The 25,245-nt window shown below is 40.2% G+C and overlaps 1 protein-coding gene across 4 annotated transcripts in view; it reads left to right on the top strand.

Moving 5' to 3' along the window:
• The first annotated feature begins 1,438 nt into the window (after positions 1–1,438).
• The window catches only part of CTTNBP2NL (CTTNBP2 N-terminal like), a 71,143-nt gene continuing 47,336 nt past the window's right edge, over positions 1,439–25,245 (top strand). The window contains exons 1-2 of one of the 4 annotated variants that reach the window (XM_021001806.2): positions 1,439–1,513; positions 25,040–25,149. The gene's annotated coding sequence lies outside the window, so the exon portion shown is untranslated. Of the gene's footprint in view, positions 1,574–25,039; positions 25,169–25,245 lie in introns of all 4 variants that reach the window. The other 3 variants (XM_021001822.2, XM_021001815.2, XM_021001831.2) reach the window with 3 other exon arrangements.

Raw genomic sequence — 25,245 nt, 5'->3', positions numbered from 1 at the left:
AGCCAGACTCTTAAGGAATCTAAGCATCTGTGAGCTATTGGCTATATTGTAAGAATTTGAGCACCTTAACGGAGGCAAGATAGATCTTATATATAGAAACACTATGGGAGGGATCTAGGTGTAGCCAAGTAGTCTTCCGGGATTGTGAAGTAATAGAAGGCCAGTGACCTGGACCATGTGGCCATGAGAGAATGAAGCCTAGCTAGGATTAAGGGTGGGAAGTGGCCCGGGGCCATGGTGAGGTAAGACAATGGAGGGCTAGGCTAGGTTAAGAGTAACAGAATTGCGAGATTGGGCAAAACCACAGTGAAAAGGCCACTGGATGGGATTACGGCCTCAGGGGAACACTAGAGACCTTGATCAAGTGGGAGAATTCAAGGAGAATCCCTTAGACAAATGGGACTCAAATTCTTTTGGGTATAAGGGGCCAAGGTATCAACTTGGGCCCATACCCCATCACTTTCTCTCAATATATAATATATACATTATGTAATTATGTCTATTTCTCTATCTACATACATGTGTGTATAGACATATATACGTTCATGTATTTATATTTTGGTTTTACATAGTTGTTCCGCACGTTGTCACCCTCGTGAGCAACTTGAGGGCAGGGATTATTTTTTGTCTTTCTTTTTATCCCCAGTGCTTAGCACTTGCCTGGCACTTGGTAAGCCTCTGATCAATGCCTGTTGATTGTGTGCTAAAACCCTGAGAGGTATCCCAAAAAAACAGTCTGCCTTCAAGGAATGTGCATTCTGCTATATTATGGAAGACAGGACTGCAAGATTATCCCACAAAGAACTCAGTTTCCACCACCATCCCACTGCTAAGACGTGGAGTCTGGCCACAGCCAAGGCCAGGATCAAGAACAGAAGGGCTATCTGCTATTCCCCCTTCGCCATTCCCAAGGTACTCTCCATTGGTGCAACCACAAAGAGGGGTTTCTCATTTTTAAAGCGAGTACTAGAATGGGATTACAAATCGAATAGAATATTGGTGAACTGGGCGATGGAATACAAATTCTAAAGCCCAAACAAAACGGGGCAAAATTGCAACCCGGGAACACCATCCCAGGGACGAACGCCACATCCTTCCCGGTCCGTCTAGGACCCGGCGAAGGCAATACACGCCCCTTGCCGCGAGCGGGCGAGCGGGCTAGCAACGACAGAGCCCGACAGGATCGCGGCGCGAGAGCCAACCCGCGCGTCAGGCTGGGAGGAGGGCTCTTCCCGCAGGAAGTGACGCGAGCTCTATCCCAGCCCGGCTCTCCCCAAACAAAAGGGATCTTGGGGCCCCGGGAGGAGCCTGAATGACATCGGAGAAGCCCCACCTCCCCCCGGACAGGATTGGTCAGTGAGCCGCGAGGCTGAGAAGACAATTGGCCCGGGAAGCTGTCAAGGCACCGACCCGGCGGGGGAGGAGGAGGGGAGGCGGAGGGGAGGCGAGGGAGTGTGGATGGGGAGCGGGAGGCGGAGGCGGCGGGGAGCGGAGCCCGGAGCGCCGGGGAGAGGTAGGAGCCGCTGGGCCGGGCACTCGGGGATTGCGGGGAGACCGGGGTCTCGAGAGAAAGGTGAGGGTGGGACTGCCGGCCTCCCTCCCCCCCCCGGCCCCCAGTACCCCATCCCCCGAGGGGGCGGGGCCCCCTCCTCCTCCTCCTCCTCCTTCTCTGCTCGCGCCCCCCGTTCCCGGAGGAGGCGGCGCCCCAACCTTTGAGGGGATCCCCGGGCCCGCCCCAGCTCCTGTCCAGCCGCAGACCTCTTCCCGCGCGCCCCACCCACCTTCTACGGGGACCTTCTCCGGTCTGCGCCTCCCTTTGGAAGGGGGCTCCCCCTATCCCCGCCCCTCGCCCCCTTCGGCCCCGACAGTCCCCTCCCCCCAACCCGCCACCTGCCCCAGCTCGCTGGGACTCGGAGGGAAGCTGGAGTCCCCACCCTCCGGTTTCTCTATAGTGAGTGCTGCTCTCCCTGCCCCCCTCCCCATTTACGTGGGTACCCTCACACCTACCTGCATCCTTAAATGAAAAAGGCCTCCCCATCCCAACTCCAGCCCGTCATCTGCCCTCCCCCACTCCCCCAGACATCAGACCCCTGGACCTCTCTTCTCCCACGAGTCGAGAGCCCTTTTCCCTCCAGCCGGAGGAGCGAGGCTGGATAGTGGGGGAAGCCCATCTAGCTGGACTGGTCAGATGGAGTCTCCCAAGCTTTAGAGCTGTTCCTCCCTCCTCCATTCTCCCTTTTGGGGGAGCCCAGGTTGGTCCTTAAGGGTATGGTTTGGCGTGGTTTGCTTCTGTCTTTGACCGCCCCACCCCTACTGTCTCCACGAATTCCCTAGCGAACTTGAGATTCTACCTCCTATTTGTTTGAGCTTTGCTGCTGCAGAAGTTGGCTAATTGATGAACTTGACTGGGTGTGTAGAATATAAACAAGCAATGAATAACTTAGGATCCTTCGTTTGGACGCTCTATAGAAATGTCAATAAGGACCTTTAGTCTGGGGACCGAAGGTTTGCCGGTTGCTCTGGGAGACTTGAATAACCTTGAAAGGTGTAAATCTTGAAACAAAAGGCAGGAAGTGTTTCAAGAAAATCCTGGTCCAGTTGTAGGAGGGTTTATGATTAATCTGGTTCAATGGCCTTTGGTTCCTTTCTTCTCGATCCACACCCACCATTGGATGCTGTAGGGTTTTTTTATAGTTGAAGATATTAGTAGGTAAACGATGTAGTTTTTACAGGAATAGCATCATCACCTGCAGAATTGAGAAAGCAGAGTATGTTGGCCAAGGTAAACTGCGTATGCCACAGCTGTAACTAAGCAAAAGGATATTCTGAGTATACACTCAAGAATGAAGCAATCATTTATTTATTAATCGACAACTCCATGCCAGCAGACAGGGTGCTAAGCAATTTACAAATATTTCAATTGATCTCACGGCAATCTGGGAGGGAGGTGCTATTATTGTCCCCCTGTTAACAGTTGAGGAAATTGAGGCAGACAGCAATGAAATGATTTGCTTAGGATCACAGAACTGGTATCTGCCAGATGATTTTCTGAACTTGAGTCTTCCAGACTTTAAATTAAATGCTGTGCCACTTGCCCAGCCCTTATTCCCTTGCACATTAGCTGTGGGAGGTTCCTTAGAGATCTTGTAGTACAATCCCTTCATTTTACAGAATGGTGAAGTGACTTCCCTATAAAATAACATAGCCTATGAGTGGCAGAGACAAGACTCAATCTCAGGCCTTCTGACTACTGGTCCAGTCCATGTAAATATATGGTATGTGGTATTTTGGAATTTGTTATCAGCATGAATGCCATTGGACCAATAAGGTAACACTTTGCATATATAAAAATTCATCATACATTTTAACATTGCTTCCTTAATTCTCACTTGTAAGGCACCCTTAATGCTGGTGCAATCTTGGAGTAATGTTAATTGTGACAAAGGGCTTGGAATCAGAGGCACTGAAGGTGTACATTTGCAGATGATATTCATTATTGCTTTTACTTCCAAGTCAAGTCAATAAGCATTATTAAATATCTACTATGTGCTAATAATTGGGCAGCTAAGTGGTGAAGTGGATAGAGTGCTAGGCGTGAAGTCATGAAGACCTGAGTTCAGATTTGACCTCAGATACTAGCTGTGTGACCCTGGGCAAGTCACTTAAACTTTGCCTCAGTTTCCTCATCTGTAAAATAAGCGGGAAGGGAAATGGCAAACCACTCCAATATCTTTGCCAAGAAAACCCCAGATGGGGTCACAAAGAGTAGGACACAACTGAACAATGTATGTTATATTGATAATAGCTAGCAATTCTATGGAACCATAAGGTTGGCAAAGCACTTTACAGAAGGTAAATTTGGCCCTTACTACAACCTGGTGAAGTAGGTGTTTTTATTATTCTCATTTTAAAGATGAGGAAACTGAGGCACTGAGAAGTTTAGTGACTTGTCCTGGGTTACACAGCCAACTGTGCAAAGTTTGGGAGATACTGAGAAAGGCAATTCCAAATACAAAGTATATCTCGAACTTCCCCGGGGTAATGATGTGTGAATTTGTAGATTTGGAGCCTTCAGTCCTTCTACAGAGATCATCAGAAAGACCAAAAAAGCACAGACCAATTGGAAGCACTTGGAAAGTTGTACACTATGTACACAAGGAAGTATGTGGAGATATTAACACATGGAGCCCTCAGCCAGAGCTCCACAAACTCAAAAGGAATGGTCAAGCTCACCAAGATGCGGAACCGGAAAAGTTAACAGACATAAAACCAAAGAAACGAATTGCCAGGGCCCATCATGCTCCTGTATTATTTGGCAGAGTAAATAAAAACTGGCATTTCATGTGTCTTGATCATGGTTACAGCACCTGGTCGGTCTTGTTAATCTCAGAGTCAAACTGTGAAGCTGTCACCTTGGTGTAGACCTGCAGAGATAACTCTTTGATAAGATGAGGCCCATCATGATCCTATAAACAATCCATTCCTCTTTTTACCCAGCATTTGCCTTTACTTTCCTTATCTGGTCTTCCTGAAGGAAATGTTCAGCCTAATCAACACCCGGTGATTGAAGTATTCAAAAAACATTTTTGTTTTTCACTCTCCCTTTAAAAAAAAAACTGAATGTAATTATACCTCAGAACCTGGGCAGTACTTAAAAATATAATCAGTGCTAGTCTTTGCAGGGTTTCCTTTCACTTTTCTAAGAATCTCATATGAATATGACTTTAGAAAAATATTCCAGACATTGAATGTCTTTGCTTTATTTCATTACTTAAGAATGGTTCCTGGATATTTTGCTATTAACAGGTTTTGTAGTTTCCTTTTTTTTTTAATGGATCTTCAAATTGGTTCTCAAACTTTCATAAATGACTGGTGCTTGAAGGGTGTTCATAGAACAGTGGTTGGATTTCTGACTAGACTAGACTCTAGTTCACACAAGCTGATCACAGAAGTTCTGACATGCTCAGCTTACAATGAACTTGTGTGTTGACTGAATCAAGTTTGCAGTGGTGCCAGTTAATTTGCAGAGCAGAATTGAAATTCATTCTGTGAAAATCTTGGCTTTTCTGTGTCGAGCGGAGTAACGCTTGTACGTAGTGCCAGTGGACTGGTCAGTCATCAAAGCATGAAGCAAGGAACACAGATTTATTTCTAAAGGAAAGTAGAGCTGTCTGTAGAAGTTGACCCCAGAAATGACTTGTCAGCCTGTTTTTAAAGCACATTTGTTCCTGTTTCCTGAAGATTTGATGCTAACTGGATAGGTTCCAGTTCAAAGCATCTCAGTTTAAAAATGGCTTGTCAGTTTGCAAGTGAATTAAGACTAGGTAATGGAGGGGTTAATTATAAGTGTTCCAGCTTTTGTCTTTAGACGTTTAGAAAAGATGAGAGTTAAAAACTAGTAGGAAAATTATTAACCTGCTTTGTTACATATATCGGTGAATATAAGCCAAGATAGCAAAGAAGAGAGAAAAACTACAACCAACATTTTCCACTTGTATGTATTCATTTACATCATATAAGGACCTGAAAAGGGGATCACCTGTAAGACATTTGATCCTGAGAAGTTTTAATAGGTTTGTTTTTGTTTTTTGTAATTAATGTTGTTTTTGAGGGTTTTTTATTTAATGAATTCCATTGTGGGAAAAGGAATCTTATCCTGCTATTCATAGCCCTTCTCTCCCACCTGCATCTCCCAAACTCTCACATCTTAGTTTCATAACTAGGTCCTAATTATCTAATTCTTTGGTTAGAAATCCAGAGCAGTCAGGCTTGACTAAAGTGCACTTGGTAAGCCACTTGTAGTTTTAGTAAATTCAAGTCCTTTCTCAGTCCCCCTTTCTGCTGGATCTAAAGGAAATACAGTGTGATTGACAGTCGGGTATTTTTTGCTTGAGAAAAGGGTTGTTTTCAGGCCAGTTCCTCCAGCTCCAAACTTCTGTCCTGAGCCCAGCACCTTCATCCTGAGCTTTGGGCTTGGGAGCTGCCAATACTTAGGACAAAGAAGAATAACATCGTCGGTTGGAGTATATGAGATGAGAGAAACAGTCCAAGGTAGCAAGTGAGGAACAAATGATAAACTGCATGATCTTCACTTAAAGTGTGGCCAGCTTGGGTTTTCATTCGAAAGTCCCCTTAACTTTGGGCATACCCAGGTTGATTGCTGGAGGCAATGCTGCAGTCTTTAGATTCTACTTGTGGATGTAATGGAGAGGGAGCTAATGAATTCGGGAAGGGAGGTAAACTAGTCCAGGATCTTAATCACATCACTTGGGAACTATTTCAGTGGCCTCTCCTACTCTTATCGGCTCTGCCCACCCACCCCCCACGCCTGGGGAAGCTGCCAGACTAATCTACCTGAAACATTGTTTTCATCATTTCATTCCTTTGCTCAAACACCTTCTGTGGTGTCTCATTGCCCACAGGACAAAGTCTAAACTCTTTACTCTGGCATTCAGAGCCCCCCACAATCTGGCCACAGCCTGTTTCCAGCCTTCTCTCAACCCCAGCTACTTCTCGTCTTCACTTGTTCCCTAGCATATATTGGCTTGTAATATTATCAGTTTTTATGGAGTGATTCAGCCAACCTGAAGAATGTGCCCTTCCTCTTTGGTTTACCTGATATTAAATTTTTATCATAGTTGTATCTTTTCTGCCCCACAAGCCCCCAACCCCTTCCCCTGTAGAAAGAAGTGCCTCTAGGGCAGGGACTGGTTTCTTTTTTCTGTTTTTTGTTTCCCTGTTGGTATTCATTGCCAGAGGCTAGTGCTGTGCTTCTCACAGAGTAGATGATTAATATATGTTTATTGAATTTAATTCCTTTATCTCTTCCTTGCCTCTGTCAATGTACTTTTGCTCTGCCTGCTAGAACAGTGGTCTTACCCCCACTTCCACCCAATGATACCAACAAAGCCTTACTTAACCAACAACCCCATCTCCCCCCCCTTCAATCTTTCCTGCCAATCTATCTGAACAATCCCATGCATGTAATTGTTTTAAACTTGTATTGTAATTACTTGGGTACATGCTATCAGTGATGTGCAAGCAATGTGTGCTAGGTTTCAGAAATGCAAGAAAGAAAATGGCAGTTGGCTATGCCCCTAGGAGTTATGGGGGAGGGGCACGATATATGTACATGAGTCAACATACTATAAGACTGAGTAAGTACTGGGGCTTCTACATAATATCGACCTACTAAATGGTTTCTTAATTGAGTTGAGGCAAAGGAGAGAACATTTTTAGTTGGAGGAATCAGGGAAGGCTTATCTGGAACCTTGGAGGTTTTTTCTTTTTTTTCTTTTCTTTTTAATTAATTTATTTTTCGTTTTCAGCATTCACTTCCATAAGCTTTTGCGTTCCCAATTTTCTCCCCCTCCTCTGCTCTCCAAGATGGCATGCAATATGATATAGGCTCTACATATATATTCCTATTAAACGTATTTTCACATTAGTCATGCCATAAAGAAGAATTAGAACTGATAGGAGGAACCACAAGAAGGAAGAAACAAAACAAAACAGAAGGAAAAAAAAGAGCAAACAGTATACTTCAATCTGCATCCAGACTCCACAGTTCCCTCTTTGGATGTGGATAGCACTTTCCACCATGAGTCCTTGCATTGCTGAGAAGAGCTAAGTCTATCAAAGTTAGTCATGGAATAATGTGGCTGTTACTGAGTACATTGTTCTCCTGGTGACACGGAACCTTGTTGAGGGGCAGGGACTGGGTTATGTAGGTTTTAATTTTTGTATTCCCAACACTTAGCATAGTGCCTTGTATTTGGTCAGCACACAATGAAATAAATATTTATTGAATTGATATGACTATGTCTTGTCTTCTCAACTAGATCCTAAATATTTTGAGAGGCAAGGATTACCGTATACTTATTTATATTTTCCAAAGTTCCTAACACAATGTCTAACATAGTAGATACTTAAGAAATATTTATTCATTTTTAATCAAGTCAAATGATTATTATTTCCCATTTAGAGCATAGAGCACCAGTGAATCTGGCCATCCTTGACTCAGATGCTTAAAAGAAAAAATTCCCATAACAAAAATCTCACCTTCTACAGGAAACCTTCTCCAACTCCTCTTAATTCCAGTACTTCTGTTAATTATTTCCTATTTATCTTGATTTGTATCTATTTGTTTGGATGTTGTCTTCCCATTAAATTTTAAGCTCCTTAAGGAGCCTTTTGCCTCTTTTTGTATCCCCAGCACTTAGCACAGTGTCTGGTACATGGGAGGTATTTAATAAAGGTTTATTGAATTGAATCAATATCTAATTGAATTTTGAGGCTTTGGCTGTAAATATAAGAAAAGGTAGACAGCATGTAGAACACTTTTCTTCTCACATCCGTTATGCATTTGGTATAATGTGAAATGGATTTTCCAAAAATATCCCAGCTGTTTCTCAGGCATTACAGGTTCAACATGTGACTTGATTAGAAATTGTAGAAATTAAGCTGAAAGACAGACTTGTCGATGCTATGTAAAAGAAATAGAAGACTGACAGAAAGAAACCATTTATCCTCTCTAGTATCGTGTAAAGTATTTGAGCCATAGGTGATCTGTATGTGTGCTTGTACAGACATACTGCCTGGACTTCCTGAGACAGTGCTGATTTCCAATATACTTTGGTAAGCCATGAAAATATCCCAAAAGGTTCCAGTATTTTGGCAAATGGTAACTAAATGAACCAAGTCATTAAAATGTGAAAATAAACAGGTCACAAAAGATTAAACCAAAATGTGGAGACTCACAGGCTGATTACAATTACAAAACTATTTGCATAAAAAACCACCATATTGAATGTCTGTAGTTATGTATGCAAAGTCCAGTTGTGTGATCGTTGGTAACATTAAGTTGCCAAGAGCTCAGAAAGACTACTCTTCTGTATACTCATATAAGGCTGAACAATTGGTCCTCCCCCTTTTTTTTTTGGAGATAGAGTGGACGTGATGTTACGTGTAAAATAAAATCCTTTTGAAACTCTTGTGTCCAAGATTTGAAAATGCAGTCACTGTATTTGGTGACGTCCCTAGTCTTTTTCAGGAATTTACTAGATTCTCTCCCTTTGAACCACATGGGTAGAAGGTATGGGAAGGAAAAGTTCTTCCTCTAAGGAGGAACTTCCTAACTCTAGTTACAGTAGGCCAAAAAATAGAATGGATTGCCTTGGGAGGCCTTCAGTTCCTACCACCAGAGTTCTTCAAGGAGAAAGTAGGTGACTACTTTTAGAGATACTGTCAGGAGAATTTGTGTTTTGGATAGGGTTTGGACTAGATAAATGTTCACTAAATGTTAGCTAACACCAGTCCATAGGAAAATTTTGCCATTTGTTACAGCTTTTATTACCAACCACCATTCTTAAAATCTATAAACTGGTTTCTCTTCCCCATCTTCCCTTTGTCCTGTTCTTTCCCCCTCTCTTCCAAGCTCTGAAACTGCCCAAAGCAGCCAAGCTAAAACTAAAGGTCAGAAGTAGAAGATTTAGTTATTTCACTGATCTGCAGTATAGTTTGGCTTGGGAAGTACCGAACTTACATGATAGTTGAAGTAACATAGAATCTCTGGTTCTCTGGATAATTTGCCAGTTTAGAACTGGCTGCCCTATTTAGGAGCTCTAAATTAGCCACCATACCAGCAACCCTTTGCTAAGAGTAACAGTTAATAACTTCATTATTATTTCATTGAGTGTGGGGAGAAGGGGGAGTTTTAGAGCAAATGCTCTTCCCCCTGCCTCCTCCAAAAGCAACTACTTGGACTTAGATTGGTAGTTTTAATGTTAGTAATTTTCATAGAGCCAGAGCATGAACTTCAGTGCCTTGTAGCTAGATTACAAGCCAGTACTACTGCCATAGTTTCCTTTTGCTTCAGGTTGACCAAAAAAAAGGGAGGTGATCTTACATTCCGTACTTGACTACCTTTTACACTTCCTGAATAGTTATGAGGTGAGTCTCGTCACTGTTTGGAACATTGATCCTTAAAAAGATCTTAGATGCCATTATGAAAACCGTGGTGGAAGTAGTGACTTCATCCTCTATTAGGATCAGAAAGTCTTTTGTTTTCCAGACTGCCTCTAGAATCATGGACCATGAATCATTTTACTGGAAATGAAAGGCATCTAAAATCAATTTACATGTTCTGCTTAACTCAATGTGCTTACAATGATGTTTCACAAATCATAGCACCCTTATTTCAGAAAGTCCTGAATTCAGGAAATAGAAGTCCAGTTGAAATTGTTGTAATAAACTGGTGTAGTTGTGTAAGGCTGATTTCATTTAAACTGGATGAAGAGAAATGAAGCTTTATAAAAATAATCACAGCAGGTCAAACAACATGGAATCGTGGGAAGAACACTGGACTTGAAGTCAAGAAGCCTGGGTTTCAATTCTGTCCCTGCCACTGTTACAAGTTTTGGCACTGGGGAAAGTCATTAAACCTATTTTCCTCATGGGTTATGGTGAGAATCAAAGAGTAATTGTGTGTGTGTGTGTGTGTGTGGTGTGTGTATTGTTGCTTATTATCCTAAATACCATGGCTCATTAACAACTATTCCACCAATTTAACTAGTATTATTCTTCTAGTCTGATGTCTTTCAAGTAAGAATATTGTAAGGACTATAAACAGATATCCAAGTAGATAAATTTGGTTTTGATGGCTTTGCTTATTTCCCTGATTGGGAGGGGAATGTTTACAGTTCTTCGTTTGAAGCCAATTCTCCTCCTTGTCCTTCAGTACACAAACACTTCCTTCTGGTATCGATACAAGAGAGAGACTTAAGTTCTAAAGCATACTGAAGATTCAGTGTACTGGACTGGAGAGAGGAGATCTGATTTGAGTCTTTCCTCCTACAGGTCAATCTTTTCTCTCATCCATCAAATTAAGGAGCTGGGCAGACTATTTCTGAGCAAGGTCTCTTCCTACTCTAATGTTTTATGACCCCTGGGAGCATTGATGGGGAATTAGTGAGCTTTCTGTGTAGTTTTCCTCCTTGTCATCTTGTTTTATTTAGCATATGACAGTCTAATCCATTTGGTCGAATTGCACAATAAAATGAATCAAGTTAGCTAAGATTTCCCCTGCCCCAGGATCCCTAGAACTACTAAAAAGGAAATGAGAGGGGTGCAAGTGGCTTAAGGTTTTCTTGGGAAATATGCTACAAAGAAATTTTGTATGGACTTATCATTATTTGTATTATCTTTGCCTCCTCTCTTGACTGAATATAGATGTAGAGACTAGGATGCTGCTTAAGTTCCATGGGTATTGAATAGAGTAGTATAGCAGTAAAGTGATGATATTTAAGAATATTTACTTGATCACAGTGTTTATCTCTGTTATTTATCTCAGACTATTTCAAAAATCTATACTGACAATGTTGGGTAAACAGATATCTTTTCCTTAGGACCATTATATACTTTGCTTGTAATAGCACTGTTGCTATTAGATCCTATAATCTGCTCAGAGTATCCCCTTTAAAGTGTCATTAAATTTATGACTTTCAAAATAATTATTCAAAATTGTTCTGCTTTGTATTATATGCTAAAGCCTAGATGTAAACGTAGATTTAATTGGGTAATAAAAAGCAAAGCATTCTATAAAAGGTTGTTAAATTACTTTGACAGTAAAATGAAGGATTAGATTGAAGTTTAGTAGGTCTTTAAAATTAGCTGTTAATTAGCATATGACAGGAATATCCCCATTATACCTTTTAATTCTATTTCAGAAAAGGCTGGTTTGAAAGTAGTGGTGCTAAGCTGCATTGCTAAGTATTGTCGGGGAGTTTATAAGTACAAAGTTAATTTTGTGCCTTGGTTTTACTACTTGGAAAAATAGCATGAGTAGAAATGCCTTTCTTTTGGAAATTATTTAAAGATCTGCTCACTATCTACACCTTGTCACAAAATAGAGCTTTTGTTAACATTTTAAACTATTTCTTTCTCTTTATCATCTTCAAAGCAGAACTTAAGAGCTAACTAACTAGGGTTGAGTCTGAAAGAGAGATGAAGGGCTGCCATTTGGAGTGCAATGTAATGTCTTGCCCATAATGTCCAAATGACCCTTACTGGGATCCAGGAAACGTCAAAGGGCAAAACATCTGAGACCATCTGAGTGTGGAAGTGATGGTTTTGATAATAAATAACTCACATGCATATAGCATGTTATCTATGTCGTATCAACAGCATGAATGAATGAGTGAATGAAAAATCATTTATTAATCACCCTGTGCCAGGAAAGTACACAGCCCCTGCTCTAAAAGAGCTCACGTTCTCTGGGGGACCCAGCTGCAGCCAGTCAGATGGAAGGTTCAGTAGTCCTTAGAGGACAGCAGCAAAGCAGATTGGAATGCCTCTTCTTTTGTGTCATTTCAACCGGTAAAATCATAAAGAGTTTCTGGTATTGAACCATTTGACAATGCCAAGGACTTTGTTGGTGAGAACTTTCTTTTCTCAGTCTTCAGTAGGTGTAGCTACATCACCTGCATAAGCAGGTACCACACAGCATCTCCATGGGGGTTGCCTCCCCGGATGATGGCTTTAGGACCTGAACTGGAAGAATCCTGCCACTGCCCCACGCTCCTGCCTTTATGGGCCCAACTGTGGCAGTTGGTCAGCAGCAATTGCTACACTCAAATGAAGGCCTCAGGCCTACAGGGGGCAGAACCTAGGCCAGTGGTCTTGGGGACACTGCTATTCCCAAGGCTCTTGTGTTCTGGGCAATGTCCCTGGGGTTCCAAGGAAAGACTGTGATAGTAGTTTGACTTTATTGTCATATGCTGCGTCTTGTCTCCCACCACCCCCATGCCTGGTGCCTTGCATCTTCAGCTAGCTAGTTTGCCTACTGTGTAGATTGTAGCTTCCCCTATGATGGCTATGGGTATTAGGCTGGAGCTCCTGGACTTACCTGCCAGTTGGTGGCAGTTAGTCATCAATTGGCAGAGGTATTGGGGAGATGGTAGGTCCCTTCTGCCCAGGAATTGTGTCTCTCCCCCCCCCCCAAGGCTGTTCTTAGTACTGAAAACAACCAGCCCTAATCAGTTACACAGCAGAGCAATATGCTGCTTAGGTGAACATTCATAGTCTAGGTTTCATACAGTTCAAATTTAATAAGATTATCTTTTTTATTTTCTGTTATTCTGGTTTTCTAATAGAAATAAGTTATTTAGCTCTGTTAAAAATTCAGGTTTTATGATATATAGGCAGATAATGACTGTTTCAGGTTTTCAGAATTAGCTAATATTCAGTGTTTAGATTTTGCTCATTAAAGGGACTTTGGCAATTTTTCCCATGTCCTGGGGAAATGGTTAGTTTTTGAGTGAACTGACTTTTCCTCAATTTTGCAACCCTTTTCAATCACTAGTAATAAATACTCGCCGTGTTCTTAGTCTCAGCTTAGGTAATTATAACCCAAGTATGACTTTCCCAAGTTTATCTAAATATGTACTAAGGGGAAAATTTAACAATTCTAGAAAAAGAGATTTGTTAATTATCTGATTTATTCTCCGTAATAGCTAGAGGTAATCATGCTTTGGAAAGATCTAAATGAGAGAAATTTTTTTTCTAGATCTTTGTAGGTTATCTTGAATTACTCTTAAGCTTTGTAAAATTAATAATTCTGTCTAGGCTTTTTCTCCTCAGTGTCTGCTGGTTGGAGGTTGGGGCAAGGGAGGCGGGCCAAGGGGAGAAGAAGGTAGGGAGGAAAGGCCAATGTTTCTCTAGACGTACACACCCAGATACTACTCACACAAACATATAATCTTACCTGTACTCCACCCTGTCACACCCTCCTGTACTTAGCCATTGCTATTGTTTGGGGTGTTTCCTTTTTTGCTGCCCAAACTCCATCTGAAACAGAGCAGACCAGTAAACCTGTGCCAGGGAGTCAACACCTCACTCAGAGCTATGCCTCCAAAGTGCCATCCAGGGAGGGAGAAGAACCAAAATGTTTGTGACAACATGTCAGAGGGACATGGAGAGCTTGTTATCCCTCTAAACTTGATTCTCTTCCCTCTCTACATCCTCTGTCTTGGTGATTTCATCATCTCCCATGGATTCACCTCTTGCTCTATGCAAATGACCCCCAAAGCTATATATACAGCCCAAAAGTGTTTCTTGAACTTCAGTCTCATTTTAGCAAATTCCCTTCTGGACATCTCTTCCTGCATATCCTATAGGCATCTCAAACCAAAATGTTTAAAACAAAATTCATATTTCTTATCAGATCTATCCCTTTATAAAGTTTCCCATTTCTTCTGAGGGTATCATCATCTTTGACTCTTCCATTTTCCTATTTCCACATCCAGTCTTTTACATAGTTACCAAAGTGAATTCCCTAAAGCATAGACCTGGCTATGTCATTCCTCTACCCAGTGAATACCAGTGACCCTCTATTGCCCTAGGAGCAAATACACACTTCCATGTTTGGCATTTCCTTGGCATTCTGGCTCCAGCCAACTTTCCAAGATTTCTTATTACACATGACTTCTCTTTATACGTTCTATACTAGTCCAGCCAGATGGGGCTCCTTGCAGTTCCTAATACGTGACATTCAATCTCTCATCTCTATGCCTTTGCACAGACTCTCCCCTATGTGTGGAGTGCACTCCCTCTTCACTTCTACCTCTTAGAATCCCTGTTTTCTTTCAACACTAAGCTCGGGTGCCTTTCCCGACTCACCCACCAGCCTTCCCTCCCCCCGAAATTCCTAGAGCCTTCCCCACCAAAATGACCTTGTAGATACCTAAATATGTACATGTTGTGTTCCCTATAGAGTAAAAGTTCCTTGAGGACAGAAACTATTTCATTTTTGTCTTTGTGTTCTTGGCACTTTGTCCCATGCCTGGAGAATTAGAGATGATTAATAAATGCTTGTCATTCCTACGTACTACATCTCTCACATCCAGTCCTTTATATTCTTATAGCCTCTAACCTTGTCATATCTTTCCCTGGACTATTGAAATAGCCTCCGACTTGGTTTCCCTGCCTCTGATTTCTTCCCTCGCCAATCCACATAGCTGCTACGTCTGATATTCCTAAGACAAATCATAGGGTTATAGATTAAGAGCTGGAAGGGATCTTGGAGATCATCTAATCCAGCCCCTTCATTTTACAGATAAGAAAACTATCAAAGAAGTATGATCCTCTCTCCCTCTTCCTCCCCACCCCTACAAACACACGTGATTTATACATCTACAATGACGCTCTATTGCCTCTAGGGTAAAATACAAAATACTCTGCCTCCATCACCTTTCCAGTCTTCTTATTACTTCTCTTCACACACTCTGTTCTGGTTAAATGCCCCCATACATGACATTCCACCTCTTATCTCTGTACCTTTACATAAGTGGTCCATGTCTGAAATACATTCCTTTCCTCCCTCTACCTCATAGACACAGCTCAGGAGGCCTTTCCTGATCTGACATGCCACACAAACCCTTTCTCCCTGCTCCCTTCCATTTGTTAGCACTTTGTGCCTCTCGAAATGGCTTTGTATTTGCTAGGATGCACTTTCTATTTATTTATATACATGTTGTACTGTCTGCTCCCCTTCCCTATCGAAAGATCTCTGTGGGAAAGGACTGTTTCCTTTTTGTATTTGTATCCTTAGGGCCTAACATAGTGCCTTGCTCATTCTACTTTGCATGGAGTAGCTGCTTGATAAGTATTTTTTGAATTGAACTTAATCTTTGTTAAAATTTATAGATTCCCCAATGCTTAACACTTGCTTGACACACTGGAGGTACTTTAATCAGTGTTTGTTGAATGAATGAATGAATGAATGAATGAATGAATGAATGAGAAAGAAAACAGGGCAGAAGGGATAAATGACCATAGCAGAAATGTTCACAACAAAAGTGGCTGTGGTAGTTCAAGTAGTACCATGGTGCTATTCTTCCTGGTATGTAAGACTCACAACCCCGAGCTTGAGACATACTTTAGAAGTTGCTTCTACAGTCTGTCCAGCTGTTGGCCCTGGCTTGGTGGGAGGTACGCCTGTAAGTAGAAAGAATGGCATGCTATTAAAGCTCATTTTTAGAAACTGCTTGTGGAGAACTCAAACTGAGGTTCATACTTAGCCCTTAAATGGATATAATATCCCAAGGTATTGAAATATAGTTACTTTAAAAAAAGATTATGTAGGTAGCTTTATTTTTCATGGAAATATATGAGACTGAATATAGCTACAGCTCTATTACATGCACGTCATAGACTAGGGCAGTGCATTCAGGCAACAAGTTCATGAGATGGTTAGAATTATAGCCAAGGCTCATAGAATCTTACAGCTACAAAGAACATATAAGTAGATATATAGGGAAAATCATGAACCCTTTCCGTAGTCATCCAGTCTCTACTTAAAGACATTAGTGACAGGTAAGTCACTACCCTAAGCTAAACCACACCATTTTTAGATAGTTCAAAGTGTTAGTGCCTGTCTCCTTATGTTGAGTCAAAGTCTGTATTATTTTTTTTCTACTTATTGATTTTAATTTTGTTCTTTAGACCCAAGCAGAACAAGTCTTAATCTTTCATACCTATGACAACATCCCAGGTATTTGAATACGTGGTCGTGCACTTCCTTCCCCCAGGCTAAAAATTCCCAGTTCTCTTAACCAGTCCTATGCAGTTTGAGTCCCTTCACCATCCTGGTTACCATCCTCTGGACATCTTCCAGTTTTTCAGTGAACTGGCTGGACATGTTATTTAAGATGCTCTCTAACTAGAGCAGAATACAAGCTTATTGTACCTCCTTCACTTTGGAGAGTTTGCCACTACTAAATAAGCCTAACATCATTTTAGCTTTTCTTTTCCGTATCACTGCTAAAACTATAGCTAACCTTTGTCAATATTGATCATTCCTTTGAAACACTTCTCATATCCATCCCCTTGCCTGCACTCACACAGCCTCTGTCTTCATTCAGGCCATCAACATCTTTCATCTGAACTACTATGATGGCTTTCTAATCAGTCTCTCCTTTCTGTAGTCTGTCTTCCACACAAAGGGGAAGGAGGGAGGAGAAGGGAGCAAGCATTTATTAAGTGCTTACGATGTGGCAGGCACTGTGCTAAGTACTTTACAAATATTATTCCATTTGAAATTGTGGCTGACCAGTAGCCAAAATAATCTTCCTGCAGCACAGACCCGACCATGTCATTCCCCTGCTCAACAACTCTTAGAAACTCCCTATGGCCTAGAGAGAATAAAATTTAAACTACTAAGCCTAGAATCTAAGACCCTCCATAATCTGGCTTCCATCTACCTTTCTATCCTTCTTTCTTCTTATTCTCCCTCAAAACTCCATATTGCAGCCAAACTAGACTGATAACTGTTTTTGAATTTGATATTCCACCTCCTGCCTTTGTACACATTCTCACAAGATATTCCACATGCTTAAAGTATATTTTCTCCTTTTGTTGCTTGTCAGGATCCTTGGCTTTTTTTATTATTATTAAATTATGTTTATTTATTTGCAAACCAAAAGACTTGTCTCCTTCCCAGACTCTCTTCTCCCTTGCTTCCTGCCATTGAGAAAACAAGAAAAACTAAAGTTCTGTTACAAACATGTATACTCAAGCAAAACAAATTCCCACCTTGTCCACATCTAAAAAAAAGTCTTCATCTACATGGAGTCCATCACCTCTCTATCACAAGGTGGGGTTGGTATATTTCATCATGAAACCCTAGAATAATGGTTGGTCATTGTGTTGATGAGTGTTCCTAAGTGATTCACAATTGTTTGTCTTTATTATGTGATTGCTATTATATAAATTGTTCCTGTTTCTGCTCACTTCATTCTATATCAGTTGATATGTTTTCTCAGATTTTTCTGAAATCATATCCTTCTCTTTTCTTACAGCGTAATGCTAATCACATTCATTTGCAATAATTTGTTCAGCCCTTCTCCAATTGATTGCACCCTGCCTCCACTTTGATTTCTAGTTCTTTACCACAATAAAAAGAGCTGCTATACACACACACACACACACACACACACACACACACACACGTGTCCTTTTCCTCTTGCTTTGGTCTCTTTGGGGTATAGACATAATAACGACATTGCTGGATCAAGTTCGACAATTTATTAACTTTTTGAGAATTGTTCCAGATTGGTTTCCAGAATGGCTGGACAAGTTCACAGCTCTACCAATAGTACATTAAAGTACCTGTTTCTCCATAGCTCCTCCAGCATTTATTGGTTTCCTTTTTTTTTTTCCTTCTATTTTGCCAAGGTGTAAAATGGAACCTCAGAGTTGTTTTAATTTGCATTTCTCTAATTATTAGTGGCTTAGACCATTTTTCCTTGTCTTCTTTCAAGGGTCAACTTAGATGCCACCTCCTCTTTGAAACCTTTCTTGATTCCTTCCCCTCCCTCAAGTTTCTCAATTTCCCTTAGTGTTTTTTTCATTTTATGCCCTCCCCCCCAACATATGTAAATTCCTTGGCAGTAGATACTGTTTTGTTTTTGTCTTTTTGTCCCTAGCACCTTACACATAGTAAATACTTAATAGATGTTAGTCAAATGGAGTGCAGTACTCCTTATGTGATTTAGCCAGGGGAAGTGCACAGGAGGACTGCCCTCCCTATTCCTGGATGCTGTTCTTCTCTAAAAGCCATCTAAGATCACATTAACTTTCTTGGCTGCCATGCCAAACTCTTGAGCTTCTGTCCTCTAAATCCTCAAGATCCTTTTCACATGGACCAGCCATGTTGCCACCTTTTTTTTTAGTTCTGCCATTCTTAAAAATTAAGTCTTGTGACTTTACATTTATTCCCATTAAATTTCACCTTCTTAGGTTCGGTCTGTTGTTGTGACTTATTATCTTTTTTGGATCACAGTTCTGCCATTCAGAATATTAGCTACCACTCCTAGTTCTGTGACATCTGCAAATTTGTTCTATGCCTCCAAGTCATTGATAAAAATCTTCATTAGAGCAGGACCAAGGACAGAGGTCTTTTGAGATTGAAGTCAGTTGAGTTACCACCATTCTCTGAGGCTACCTTTTCATCTGTTTCCAAATACGTCTAACTATACTATCCCACAAAGAGCCCACATTGCATCAGACTTTGTCATATACCATACTGAAATCCAGAACTGCTGAGTCTGCAATAGTCTCCTGATCTAGTAGGCTTGCGGGGAGCGGGGGGGAGGAAGAAGGAGAAATTGAGAAGCACAACTTGTTATTGGTGAGCCCACACTGGCTGAAAGTAATCACCCTCACCTTTTCTAAGTGCTCTAAAACTATCCCTTTAAATAATTTGATTAAAAAATGAAATTCAGATCACTAGTGTATAGGCTAAAAATATATTTTCTTTCCATTCTTGAAAAATCAGACAAGATTTGCCTCTGCCCTGTTGCATTTATATAGTGCTTCAAAGTTTGCAAAGAACCTCACATCTATTCACTCATTTAATCCTCACAACAACTCTATAAGGTAAATGTTTCTGTCCCTTTTATACAGATAACAGAAACCGAGACTGAGACAACATATGACTTGCCCAGGGTCTTTCTAAGAAAGACTATGGCTCAGCAATCACATGTGTCAGTTCTCTCAGTTTCCCAGGAATGTAGTTAATCCAGAGCTGTTGAGTGTACATCATGTTTCAGTTGAGTACTCTCTATCTCCTCACTGATCTTGGGTTTTAAGTCTCTGTTCATTTTTTCTGTGCTTCCAAGTTTGAAAATCTTTCTTCTCCTTGATGGGAAAAAGAAAAAAAATATGACTTAAGCACCTTATACTATCTCTTTTTTTTAAATTTAATTTTCTTTAATTCTGAACTTCAAAAAAATGAGCATTTCTATATCCAAAGTAGAATACAGAAAGAGGATTGTCTATGAAAGCGTGAATCTCTTTTCTCTGTACCTCTTGGATTTTTAAAAAAGTATATAATAAATTCAACTTGTTATTTTCCAGACCATCCTTGTTTATTCTTCCTTCTGAACTTCTTCCTTTTCTCTTCTATGGATTTGTGAACTTTAGAAATGTTTCAGTAGCCTTCCTCTTTTTCATTTCTTCTTTTTTAGGGTAGTAGACATCATCATTACTATCACTCTTCGTCACCCTCCCAACTAATTAAAAACAGAAAGAGGACAGGGAAGTCCCTTGTAACAAATAATCATAGTCAAGCAAAACAAATTCACACTGTGGCCATATCCAAAATGTATGTCTCCCTCCACACCTTAACTCTGCCAGCTCTCTGTTAGTAAATAGGTAACATGCTTCATCCTGTGTCCTCTGGAGATGTAGTTGATCATTGATTGTTTTGATCATAGGTTTATGTTTCAAAGTTGTTTTTCTTTACAGTGTTATTATTGTATTAATTGTTCTCCTGGTTTTGCTCATTTCACTTTGCATCAAGTTGTACTCTTTAGGATTCTCTGGCATCTCTTTCATATTCTTAAAGCACAGTAATGTTTTATTACATGCACATACCACAGTTTGTTCAGCCATTACCTGGTTGACGGGGACCCTCTAAATTTCCATCTCTTCTTTTCTGCTTTAAAAATCCTTCAGAATCAAGGAGTTTGTTTTGCTTATGACTGTAGTCTTCCCAGAATTATACTCCTTCTTAACCAACATCTTCTGTGCCCTTTTCTCTGTTGAATTTGGTGTATTTCTACACCTTACTCTGTGTTCAACCTTCCTATGTCTGGTTCAGGTGAAGAATGAAGTTCACCTGATGCCAGCTCCCTCGCACTCCTTCTTCCATATGCATATACTCTTCTCACAGAGGAGAAAAAGTAAGCAAGTTGCAATTCCCTTTTTCTAACATTCTGCATAAGTGTATTCCTTTTAAACTTCCATTTATTTCCCCTCATTACATCCTTACAACAGAACCAATCCCCCACTCCCAGATCTTGTTTTTCTTATTTATCTCCCTTTGAAGACGTAAAGGTTCTCAAAAGACCCTTGTTTTTACTCCCCTATTTGAACTGTTAGCACTGAATCATCAGAATGCTAGAGACCTCAGTGACCAGGTGCTTGGGGTGTCCTGGTCACTGCTAGGGATACAGACATTGCTGAATTGTTCCCACTTCCTGTTTTGGCATATAAAAGTTAAAGAGAATAATTTCTGGGTAATTAACAATCATTTTATTAATTATGGCTAGCAGGTAATTAATAAAAGGGTCATTTGTCTGTGTTTCCTAAACCAAAGATCCCTCATGGAACCCACTCAATGCTCATACACCCTTGGAAGAATGGATGTTCCTGAGGGTGGAAATCAACTCTGATTGGTTAACAAGTAATAAGAAAATGAATATTTTAATGAGAGGCAGGCTTATTCTGATGAGAATCTGGGAGGTGATTCTGATCACTCAGGACAAAGAGACTTATCTATACTTCTAATACCCCCTCTAGGGTAATCTAGACAAAACAGGGAATCCACTTCCACTCAAACTTCTCCGGTTAAAACACAGGGGGCCAGAATTCACCAGTTCACCTAGACTAGAATTTCTTTACCTTTAGATCAGATCCTGTTGAGTAAGTTTCACCCAAGATTTCATCTCATTATCAGCCCTGCCCTTCAAAGACTGTCTGAATAGCCTACAGGGGTTGATTTCTGAATGAGGAAACAGAAGGGGGAAAAACCTTACTCCTACTTCAACAACAGGTTATTAATATAAGAAAGAAATAATCTTTTCTCTCACTGTCTTTCTTCCAGAGTGGACCCTTGAACTCTTTTTGCCTCTGGATAACAGAGCAGGCTACGGGTCTCCACACTGAAAGGCTTCCAGCTCGTTTGTCTGAGCACAGTCCCTGGCTTTTCTGAAAGGTTTTCTTTCCTGTTGCTCATGGGCTTCCATCTTAACTTTTTGTGGCGTTCAGGGGTACAATAAGTCAGTTATTGAAGTTGCTTATTGAATTTCTTCATCATTACATTTGATATCTTTTTTAGGTTGCTGGAATAAGTGTATGGGAGCTATTTAGTTAGCCATCTTAGCCAGAAAAGTCTCCTACCTTGTCTCTTTAATCTGTTACTGTCACGTCATCCACCCCACAAGAAGGGAGATATTACCTCAATTTTTACCAAATATTCAAAACAAAGATGATCATGTAAAACATACTTCTCCTAATCCTTGATGAACTGAATATGGCAGCTATCAGAGGAGCCTCATTCTCAGCAAAAGACAAGGGCTCTTATCTATTTTCTTCATTTTCACATTCTACTTGTGTTTTTCCTCATCCCCCAGGTCCTGGAACACTTTTTCCTTCCATATTATACGACCTAAAACTTCTAACTCTCCGTCATTCAGGTATCTGTGGCTGGAGAAATGGCAAAATGGCCATGTAATTTTCTTTCATTATATCACTGCCTTCTCTGAAGCTTTGTACTGGTCTCCTTCTGTTCCTTGAGGCCAAGTTCAAATCCTGCCTTTGAAACTTACTGGCTTTGTGTCCCTGGGCAAGTCACTTAGATGCTAAGTACCTCCAGTAACTCTTTAGGACTTCCCTACTAAGATAGTAGATGGTTTTTAGTCTTTTGTCAGTGGAGGTACTTCTCACACCAGGATTTCCTCACATAGAATTTTAGCCTTTTTTACAGGACCTTAGCACTCTTGTTTTCATCTTCAATTACCTGTCCTCTTATCTCTTCTAGTCTTTTTAAAATCTGAATTTGTCAGTGAGCTAAACACTTCATTCTTTTTCGACAACTTAAACTTTTCTCCTTGTATTCTAATCTGGAGAACCTTCCATCCGCCTTGAGCCAGCTTCTGTTGGAGCATCTCAGGATATAGGATCCGAACAGTGTAATTTCTGAACTCTTAAAAACTACTCTGTGAATAGCAGGCTGGGATGTTCACTTCCTTTTCTGTCCCTCACTGTATTAATCATATGCCAGACACTGGGGATACAAAGACAAAGACTAGCCCCTTCCTGCTAGTTGATTCTGTGTTCACACATAAAACTATGACCAACTAAGAGAAGTGGCTGATTCTTATCAAACAAATTTTGATGGCAGCTATGTTTTCTTTTTCCTTTTGACATTCTTTTTGGTCTGTTAGATATGTACTCTCAATTGTATATTATTTTAGGTTGATTTTTAAGTATCATACCTGAAATTAAAATTCCAGTTTGTAAGCTAAAAGGATTAAAAAAATTTTGAGTTTACTGTAAGACATATTTTGTTTTAGTATGCTTTGTTATGAAAACATAAAAATACAAGCATAGAATTCAGCACTTCACGTTTGAAACCAAATCATTGGAGGGTAGTCAGTGACTCATCAGTGTCAGTCAAAACTGAGAAGTTGAGAGGAGGTGTTTTTGAGGGGGTATTTTTGCGGGTTTTTTATAAGAATTTTCCAGACACTGATTTGGCAGTCTCCAAAGTCCCCTTTTAGCTATGGTATTTTTCTTCCTGAGCACATCACATGGAGTCATAGTCATTCAAACAAAAGGACATCTGTCTAATTCAGAGTATGACCTCTGAGCTGGTCCATTTTTATTTAAATTTTAAAGTCTTTTTTTTTTTTAATGGCAGTGGTTATCTTAAAATCAGAGTGGTTTTAAAAATGATTCCTACCTGCTTATAGCTATAAAAGGGATAATAATTGTTCAGGTATTTCAGTCAATCATTAAATATTTACTGGCACCTACTATGCACTGTGCTCTGTGGACTGAGGATAAAAAAAAAACGGTCTCTGCCCTCAAGGAGCTTATAATCTAATGGAGGATACAATAAATATATGTGTGTGTCTGTGTGGTGTGTGTGTCTGTGTGTATATATATATGATGAACAGAAAGTAATTAACAGAGGGAAATCACTGGAATTAAGTACAAAAACCTAATATAGATGGCTTTTTCATGAACTTTAGTCACAAATGGTAGAAGAGAAATAGTGTGATAGCTGGCATGGAAGGATCATATTTAACTTTATTCTATTTCTGCTTAGAGGTCTGGTTGATTTCTTATTTCTTGTCAGTCAGTATCAAAACTATAGTTTTCCAAAAGAATTAGAAATAATGAAATCTGACATTTATCAGATTGCCAAATTTTGTTTGGTATAGTTTTGTGGACAATAAAATTATTGGAAATGTTGAACATTCTTATAGCCATGCTGGCAGCCTTTTAAAAAATAGCCCATTTTCCCTTGAATTTGAACCAAAACCACATGAGCTTACATTTTCCCTTTAGGAGCTTTTGTTTTGTTTTAAGCTGTAAGGCTTTGCCAGTTATTGGGTCCAGTACCAAGGCAAGATAATCAGTGCTGTCCTGAAAGTTCCATTTTATATCTTTATCACTTTTCATTTGTATTTAAGCAGGACATAAATATTAATGTAGAGCTACAATATGTTTAGTATTCTGTAAAGGTACAAAACTCATACTTTTGAAATTAAATTCTTACAGTTTCATTTTGTATAAAGGGAGAGGAACTACCAAAAAATGCAGTACAAGTCTGATGATTCTTGAGTTTACACCGTGTTCCTGTAAGAAGTCTGTTTCTTAACCAGTTAGAGCTATTCAGTGGTAGAATAGAGAAGGCAGAGAGGTAGTGTGTACCTCCTAATTGGAGGGTTTGCAGCAAAGACTGAGGGACCACTAGGCAGCTGTGTCATAAAGGGAATTCTTGTGAAAGTATGCATTGCCCTCCGAGGTCCTTTCCAACACAGAATTTTTGTGATTCCTCCTGTGTCATGTTTCTGTTGTATTTTCTTCATACACATACTAATACCAAATGAGGTCACTTTAAGTTATGGAAAAGTATTCCAGATGTTGAAACTTGTATGCATAAGGGACCTCCATGGCACATAGATAACAAGTAAGACTATTGCTGTCCTTGTCCTTCTGTAAAGATTATTATTCTTTCTGGCTTAAGGCAGCATTGGTTTATGACTAAGTGACCCTGGAGATTGGAACAAATGTACTTACTCCTTTCATAAAAGTAAAAATGAAACAGCTTTGATATTTTTATGATTTAAGTTAGTTCTTTATAAATTCTGGACTCTGGCAAATTATATTTCACTCATGTGTAACTGAATAATATATTTTGGAGCAGGAAGAGACCTTGAAGTTCATCACTATTCCCTTAATTTTACAGATAAGGAAAATGAAGTGCTGAGGGGCTGTGGGACATGCCCATGTTAGTAACAGAGATTAGACTACTATTCATGTTCCCCAACTCCTGGTCCATTGACTGCCACCTTCCAGGTAAAGGTGTTTAAAGAAGGTAAAATAGTAACTTACATTATATACTACTTTACATTTTATAATGCACTTTCCTCACAACAACCCTTAGAACTAAGG

The sequence above is a fragment of the Phascolarctos cinereus genome, unplaced genomic scaffold (genome assembly GCF_003287225.1).
Source record: "Phascolarctos cinereus isolate Bilbo 61053 unplaced genomic scaffold, phaCin_HiC Scaffold_5;HRSCAF=322, whole genome shotgun sequence".
NCBI classification, from domain to species: domain Eukaryota; kingdom Metazoa; phylum Chordata; class Mammalia; order Diprotodontia; family Phascolarctidae; genus Phascolarctos; species Phascolarctos cinereus.
The sequence above is the reverse complement of the archived record's forward strand: the minus strand, read 5'-3'. Positions and strand labels throughout refer to the sequence as shown.